Consider the following 8,763-nt stretch of genomic DNA (forward strand, 5'->3'; position numbering starts at 1 on the left):
TAATACTTTTTCTGAAAAAACACATGTCATGGTAATAAAATAATGCAAATTTCATAAGTTAAATAGTCTCGTTAATTGATTTTTTGAAGCAATATTATATTCTGTCAACTTTATAAGACCTTATACATGTTCTCTTTGCTTGAATTTCCAAAAAAATTATTTTTAGATATTAATTTTGACGATTAGGATTATTTTTATGATAGATTACGAAACATAAATATTATATCGTAAATTGTAAATAAAATACTAAATCGCAAAAATTATCTACAAATCGGTGTTTTATTGAATAAATTATAGTTGTTTAATAATCAATATATTATAATTACATTTAAACAAATATAATATTATTCTGAAAACATACAAATATTCTCATAACTGTGTTTTCATATTGATTCGATTAGATGAAATATACAAAAAACTATAAATTGTTACTAAAATTACATTAAAGTTTGTGATGATTTCTTTAAGGCAATTTTTGTTAAAAAAAATGATGTAAATTAAGCCTTGGTAAACTATACTAAACAGTTTTCTTTTAATGTTGATGATTACATCATCTCGTTCTTTTTTTACAAGCTGATTTTTTTAAACAAAAAAACTTCAATTATATCAAATACTAAGATAAACTACTAGGTAAAAAAAAATGAAATAGACAACGGTCACATATATACAATTGTAGTAATTTCAGAGCTAAATCTAGAAAGTTTCATTATGCTAGAAATGCAGCAAATTTTTATGATTCTATAGCTATTTTTTTATTTGCTTCTTTTAGAATACCTATGCAAATGCATCTCTTTCAAAATATTTTCTGGCAATAAATTGCAAGATATTCTGAATATATCACTTTTTTGCTATCTTACTAATACACTGATTCGTTTTAGGTGAAAAATCATGCACATTTTTTAAAATTCTAACAACTAATATAATATCAAGTGATATTACATACACAAAAAAATTTTTATACGTTTTTTGCTCGTGTTATTGAAGCTATATCATTTGTTTTTATATGTTTATTGTTTGGTATCGTACTATTTATTTTAAAGTATAAAAAAAATATTGGGACTCGAATTTTATGATTGTTCAATGTAGTTTTGTAATAATTATTGTATCATTACGTTTTTTAGTCTTACAATAATTTATATTGTAAATTTTTTTCTATAAAACTCTAATATTGCTAAAATAAATATTACTAGGTTTTGCATTACTGAATTTTAACTGATAAGTTAGTAAGTAATAAAAAAATGCATATTATATTCTTATTTTACATGCAATGAATATTTTTTTACATTATGTGTATGAAAACATATTTTAGTCTGGCAATATTTCTAGATAATATATTTTACATACTACGATTTTAGGTAATTTCATATAATATTACCCTGTTAAATTATGCATAATTAGAATATTTGTATTATATTAAGCTAGGGACGTAAACTTGTGTTTATATTCACTCTTTAACAGATTTCATGCCTAGCCAATGTATATGAATAGACATCTACTTAAAGAAACAGGGATTTTTTTTTATTCCTATAAAGTATAAAATTTCGCCTCTAAAAATGAGAAAAATCTATAATTTAAATCTAAAATATTGCATAATAATGTTTTAAATATAAAATAAAGCTAAAAATTTTCTTTCTGGTAAAAAACGTTAAAAATTTTTTTTAATAAAAATACCATTTTTTTAAGGCGAAAAGAATTTAGCAAATAAATATGGCAAATACAAATTAATATTGAAAAAAAGTTGGTTTTATTGATTTTGTTTCTTTTGACTAAATATATATTTTCTGATAATGCTTGACTTTTTTTTTTGTGTTTAAAATACTCATTTATTGTGTTAAAAAATTTTTTTTTGTAAAGAAAATATAGAAAGTTTAGTTATATGATAGGATTGAGCAGCATATTTTATTCCAAATAACTATTTTTTTGTGATTCTACTTAATATGTTGGATTGCAGCCTATAAACATGATGTTTTCACTTGATAAAGGTGTGTTTATCTTTACATTACTTTTGTTATATTATTGTATATTAAATTTAGAATTATGCAATCAAAATCAAGCATATTTTCTAAGTTTACAATGTTCTTATTAGAGTAGGACATAAACTCAAATATTGTGCTGTGTTGGTCTATGGTCGCTGAATATTTTATAAATTGTGTTCTAATAAATAAAAATAAGAATATTTTACCTTTAACTTATATGAATAACAAATTTTTTGTTTTGAATTATTTAAAATTAAACTTTACTGCTAATGGCAATTCAATCTTCTAAATTTGAAAAAAATATAAAAAAAGGGGTAAATTCAAATATATAATTTACAAAAAATAAGTTTATAAAAAAAACAGCACTTTACATGATCAAAGATATTTATGTATGTTTTTTTTATAATTTATCATATATTTATTTATATAAAAATACATAATTTTGTAGATAATCATGCGTCTTTAATGAAAATATTAGACTTTATAGAAGAAATTCTTTTAAACGTAAGAAAGAAGATTAAAGCTTTTAGCATATTTTAGAAAAGTTGGGTTTTCATCATTGAATATCTGCAACTTAAAGTTCTAAAAAAAACGTCATTTATTTAGTCTACCAAATTATGCAATAATTTGTTTACATTTTTATTTTTAATTTGATTAAAAAATTATTATGGGTCATTACATCATGGATCAAACAATTTTATAAACATTTAGATGAAAAAAACATGTATTTTTACTTATATAACTCATAATGTAATAATTTGCATATAAATTACGCTTTATAAAGCTAAAATATTGTTTAAAGTCACATAGAATTTTAGTCTTACAGATTTTCATGTAAGGAATTTACTCGAACGTACAAAAACAATCAATTATAGCGAAAATTTATGACTTAGTCTAAAGATATTGCGCGTTTCATAGCAGATAGAACATTTAAGGCAGCAATGCAAATAAGAGTATTTGTTAAATATCCTTATTATATATTTTTGTATTTAATTACTACATTTTTTTTTACATAATTTTGACAGAATGTTGTTCTTGCTGTAATATATAGGGGGGAAATTATATGCTAAGTTGTCTAATTTATTACTATAGATTTTATCTAAATGGGTTGGTCGATATATGTATTTTACTGTCCATAAAAGATTTATACATATTATAAACTTGAAAAAATACATATAAATTCGCTTTTCCGTGAAATTGGCTTATATCTATATTGATATCATAGCAAAATTTAAATAAATTAAGCCTATCTTTTAGTCAATTCAATATAAAAGAAAAAAAACCTTTCTGTTATAAACACACACATAGATACTCATGAAATAATAAAAGAAAATATCATTAGCATTACGAAACGAATATTTTAAAAATTTTATCAACATTAAGTCTCAAATGTTTGATAAATCATATTTAGATTTATAAAACAAAATCAATTGATTTTTTGTGCCCGTAATAAAAATTAAAAGCCGACTATTTTCAGCGTTGCAATTCTTACAAATATTAAAATTATCATATAAGTTTAAATATAGATCATTATGCATATATTCATAAAGAAAAGCTTCTTAATGATTTCTCATCCAACCACATTTTTTACTTTCATCATGTATTTGGCTATAAAATTTTACTAAGATCACAAAAATGATTATTTGAAATTCCATAATTTTAAAAATGCCAACTTTATATTTTTTTATATGCTTTCAAACTCTTTTTTTTTGTTTTCCGATGCTTTTCATTTTTTTTTATATAAATATTTTCGCAAGTTGATTCGAGGCAATCCGATGAATTTTTATTATCAAAAGTATTACACACCAAAAAGTAGGGTTATATTTGAATTTGTTAACTTTTAGAATGATTTAAGAGTTTAAAATCATCATCTAATATGTTTCTAGCATTTAATAGAAAATTTTTTTTTGTTAATAAATTCTTTTAAATTTTGGTATCTTGCTATAATTTTAAACAACTATAGATATTATAATAACCCTTATTTATTTCTATTTAAAAACTTTAAAAAAAGATTCTCGAATTATCACATTGTATTCTATATCCATTTAAAATTTATTTATCAAAATATAAGCTTTTATTTATTTAAATAAATATATGCGCTTTTAAAGAAAAAAAGTATGACATTATTATTAAACTATACAATATATATCATAATAATCGAAATTGCCGAATTTATTTTATTAAATAAATCATACAAACAAGTAGAAAAGATTTGATTCAGACATGGAGTCTACAAAAATGATTTTTTTCATATGAATGATATAAATTTTTGTTTTGCTATTGAGCTCAAGAAATTTTTATCTTTTAATTTTCTTTTATAGTAGTTTACCCGAAAAACAATTTTCAAAAAATTATAAATAAGCATAAATTAAAGATTATATATAATTATCAATATTTTTTAGAAAATAACTGCATGAAAAAATGCATACTTGATGTTAAAATTATTTCTATCATAAAAATTAGTATATTACAACGATTAGTTAAAACAAATTTCGTGACATGTGGGATCTAATAACGTATTATACATTGATTAAAATTCTGTATCATATCTCTCATTAATTTTTTGTATTCATTTGCGAGATTTATAGAGGGATAAAAAGAAATAATGGCTTTGACCATAAATAATTATCGAATTATATACGAAAAAGAAATATCCCTTTTGGTATGCACCCACAAAAAATATGCCTCTTTGACACCCATTTTCGCTTAAATTTTTATATCCACTTGATTATCAATTTTTAAACTTACCGAAAATTCATATTTATTTATATATCAATGTATTTTTTTGGTTTATAAATTTCTGTACTTTTTTATCTATTGCTAAGGATTATAGATTGCATGAAAATTACAAAATATACATTCTCTGTAAAAAAATATAAAGAAGCTCTTGGATCTTCATTCTGCAATGAAGTAAAAACCTCGTATGGATGTTATCTTATTACACTAAATTATATTCTATCCGTATCTTCTTTCAGTTAATCTTTTGCATAGAAAAATAAAAGGAAATGTTGTCATTTTATCATTAATTCCACCTATAACAACAATCTTACTGCAAAGGTTATTCATTTATTTTGAATGGATTTTTTCCCTTTCAAAGACTAATTTTAAGATATTAAGGTATGTTTTTCTAATTTATTCTTTATTATGCCATAATTTTTATATATGAATTTTCATATATGATGTATAATACTATCTTGTTAATAAATAATAGGTGTATCAGAATAACTATTTTTATGAAATGGAGTCATGCCATCTTATTTGTTTAAGAATATAGTGTTTTATCGACGGATTTTCTACAGCTTATTTTTTTGATTTCAGTTCAAGTATACTTAGTATTTGAATTCGTGCTTTTAAGGTATATGGTATTAATTTTTCGTTTGTTATCAATTTTTCTGAAACGGAGCAAACACTATATTTAATGTTTTCTCGGTTCTTAATTTTTTCTAATATATATATGCACATTAACTCATGTTGTGCTTATTTGAATAGCAATCCGTTCTGTATCATCACGAAAATATTTTCGTTTTATGGCATTGATGATGTATTAAATGCGGAAACATTGCATTATTATCGTACGAGTGTTATTCAGCTATTATATACATTTTTATGTCGTTAAGTCTGCACTTAAAATATATTTTATCTTTTAAGGACCAGATTGTAGCTTATTTCGATCCACTTATCAGCAGATTATACAGGTTGAGTCACCGTATTAAAGTACAGTTTATGCCCATGTACCTTAGAAAAATATTATAAGTTTTTTTCTATGGTCATTGATATCATAATATTGTTTTACTTTATGTTATTTGTATCCGACTCAATTTTTATTATATTATTCGGATCTTGCTGATGTGAAAATTTCTACGCGAACTCGGTGATTGTTTATAAATTAGAAATATTATTGTTCATATTTTTTTTAGTAAGATGTGAAATCGTAACACATTACTTGCGCCTTCTATTCCTAAATATATGCGAACATTTATATTAATTTATTTTTTCTTGCATATATCTGTTTTATCTTAAATTTTAGCCCGTAAAATTTGCAATGCCACAAACCAAATAGCAGAAAAATCGTTCTATTGTATATTAATATGTGTGTTTTGTATCAATTGATTAAATATAAGATAAATATATGTGCATTCGCGTTTAAATTCAATTTATAGGACTATTAACTTATGTTCCTACAAGATCAGATAGATTTACAAGATAAATCAATTAAAACGTGGAAATCAGAGTTGAAACACAGAACTAAAATATTTCTATTCTAAGTTCTTTCTATAGCAGTTTCTGTTTTTTAGTATCATCTAGTAGCTTTATGGGGTTTAGTGGGCTTCTAAATCTATAATACTTTTGTGATAAGATTTGTAGTTCTTATATTACGTGTATAATGGATTTATGTAGATTATCATAAATATTTTAATCACAGTCTAAATTATCATATAAATTTATACTTCTATGCTTTGTTTTACTGCATATTGCTTTCTTAAATATTTTTATAGTATTTCTTCTGATCATATGGTATCATAATTTATATCCATGATTATAAGCCTAAAAATATCATCCATATCTAATTATTGTGCTTTATAATGAATAAATATTGAGTTATCATGCTTCTATATGTATTCTTTTTGTTTATTTTCATTTTAACTCTCTTTTGAAAAACGGATTACTTTTAAAATGTCTTAATCCATTATATTTCGATTTATGCTCCTGATGTTAGAAAGGGCTATTTTAATGCTGTAATTTAGATCAATTTTAATGATATACGAATAAAGATAGATTGGCCAATAAAAAATAATTTTTTGTCCACTGCAAATTTGAAAATAAATAAACTCTATTAAATACAGACAATATCTGTTCATGTTTTTCTGAATCGGCACATATATGTGTGATTATAATTTTTAGATCAGCATTCGGATCGTTGTATCAATTATTACATAATTTAAGATCATAAATACTAAAATACTACGCAACACAATTTTATCAATTATAATTTTTTTTGATGTAAACATTGTCTCAAGTCTATTACCTAAATAAAAAAGATTTTTGTAATTTTATAATCGATAGTGTCAACAATGAATATTTCATACGTTTATGGATTTAGCAAGTCATTTTTGCAATTCGAACGATTTTAGGTTATAAAATAATGGCGTTTTAGAGTCTATATATTGTAAACCAATGATTGTTCCATCTAATATGAACACAATCATAGTAAAATCTTCTATGATTAAATTATTTCCTGAATTTACAATAAATCCATCATATTTCGCCTATAAGATATAAAAAAATATAATTTATTAATTATTAAAGGAAAATTATTTTTTATTTTAAAAATGTGTATATTTACTTTAATTAGCATAATATTTGATGTATTTAAACGATAATTTCATTAAAAGAATACTAGAAATTTATTTAAACTGTTAAAAACCCTATATTAATTTTACAACTAATGATTATGGTTCATAGTTAATTCCAAATAAAAATTTACCTATCTAAATACAGATGAATATATTTATTTCACGATAAATACTAAAATGAATCAATATTAGAAAAATATATACATGAATATCAAATATTAGCAAAATTCAAATGTAATAAATAATAAAGGAAATTAGGGAGGCATGGAAAGAATACCGAATAAATATGATAAACAAAAAATCTATAATTTTTTAAATTTCTAATAATAGAACGAATTAAATTGAAAAAATTTATTGTCATGATAACAACACATTTTTGATTAGAACGTTATTTAAAATTAATAAATTTAAATATGAAAAAAAGCAAAAAATCTCTCAAAGGCAACAGAAAAAATTTTATCAAATGGAAATAGAATAAAGTCATGGTTTTATATAATTATAATGTAATTAAGATACAGGTGTAAATAATCTACTATCGTCAGATAGAAAAATAAAAAGTCAATAAATGCATAGAAATAACATGCCTACAGAATCTAAAATTATTATAAGAAATACTTAAGAAAACTATAAATGCGCAAATATTTTAATATACATGGAAAAGATTTTTTTTCATGTTCTACATACAATAAAAGAATAAAATAAAGTTAAAACCTTCCTGTATGTATTTTTATATGATTTTTTTACTTTCATCGTTTTCTGTATGTCTCAAGTTAAATTTTTTCTCAAATTAAGTTTAAGTACAAGCTTAATAAGCTTTTAATATTTTGTTGGAAATACCATGTCTCAACTTATCTACTGATTATCGCAAAAAATATTTTTAAATTAAGTCAAGTTGTTTAAATACATCATATTTATATTGAAAATAGTTTATCAATAAAACAATATTTCAATATATCTCTGCATGGTATAGCATATAAACCATATATAATCTCTTCGAAGATTCTTCTTCAAGAATGTTTTCAATAATATCTAAAGAGTAAATGTGATCATATGTATCAGTGTTTATATTATAAATTCGTGTGAATTCTACGCATATTTTTTATATAACTTTGATATCGTTCCATTTCAATCTATTTAGTCGGTCATATTTTTGTTTTAAATTTGTTTATTTATTAAAAGTTAATATACTATATGCCAATATTTCCTATTCTAAATTGAGTTTATATTGCAAAAAGCATTTTTTTTTAGCGCACAGAGACTTGTGTGTATTTGGTTCAAAAAGAAGTTTGTTTCTATTCTAGTTAACTATATTTACCTCTAGTAAATCCGCTAGTTACTTCTGCTTAGTGTGTTCCGATCATTTCGAGCCAATCAAAATTTTTGCCTTTACAATAAATAAAGGGGTCATATTTACAATTATTTTGTCGTCAAAA

Source organism: Rhyacophila brunnea, unplaced genomic scaffold, assembly GCF_057557595.1.
Source record: "Rhyacophila brunnea isolate RB1 unplaced genomic scaffold, BYU_Rbru_1.0 scaffold_38, whole genome shotgun sequence".
Lineage (NCBI taxonomy): Eukaryota > Metazoa > Arthropoda > Insecta > Trichoptera > Rhyacophilidae > Rhyacophila > Rhyacophila brunnea.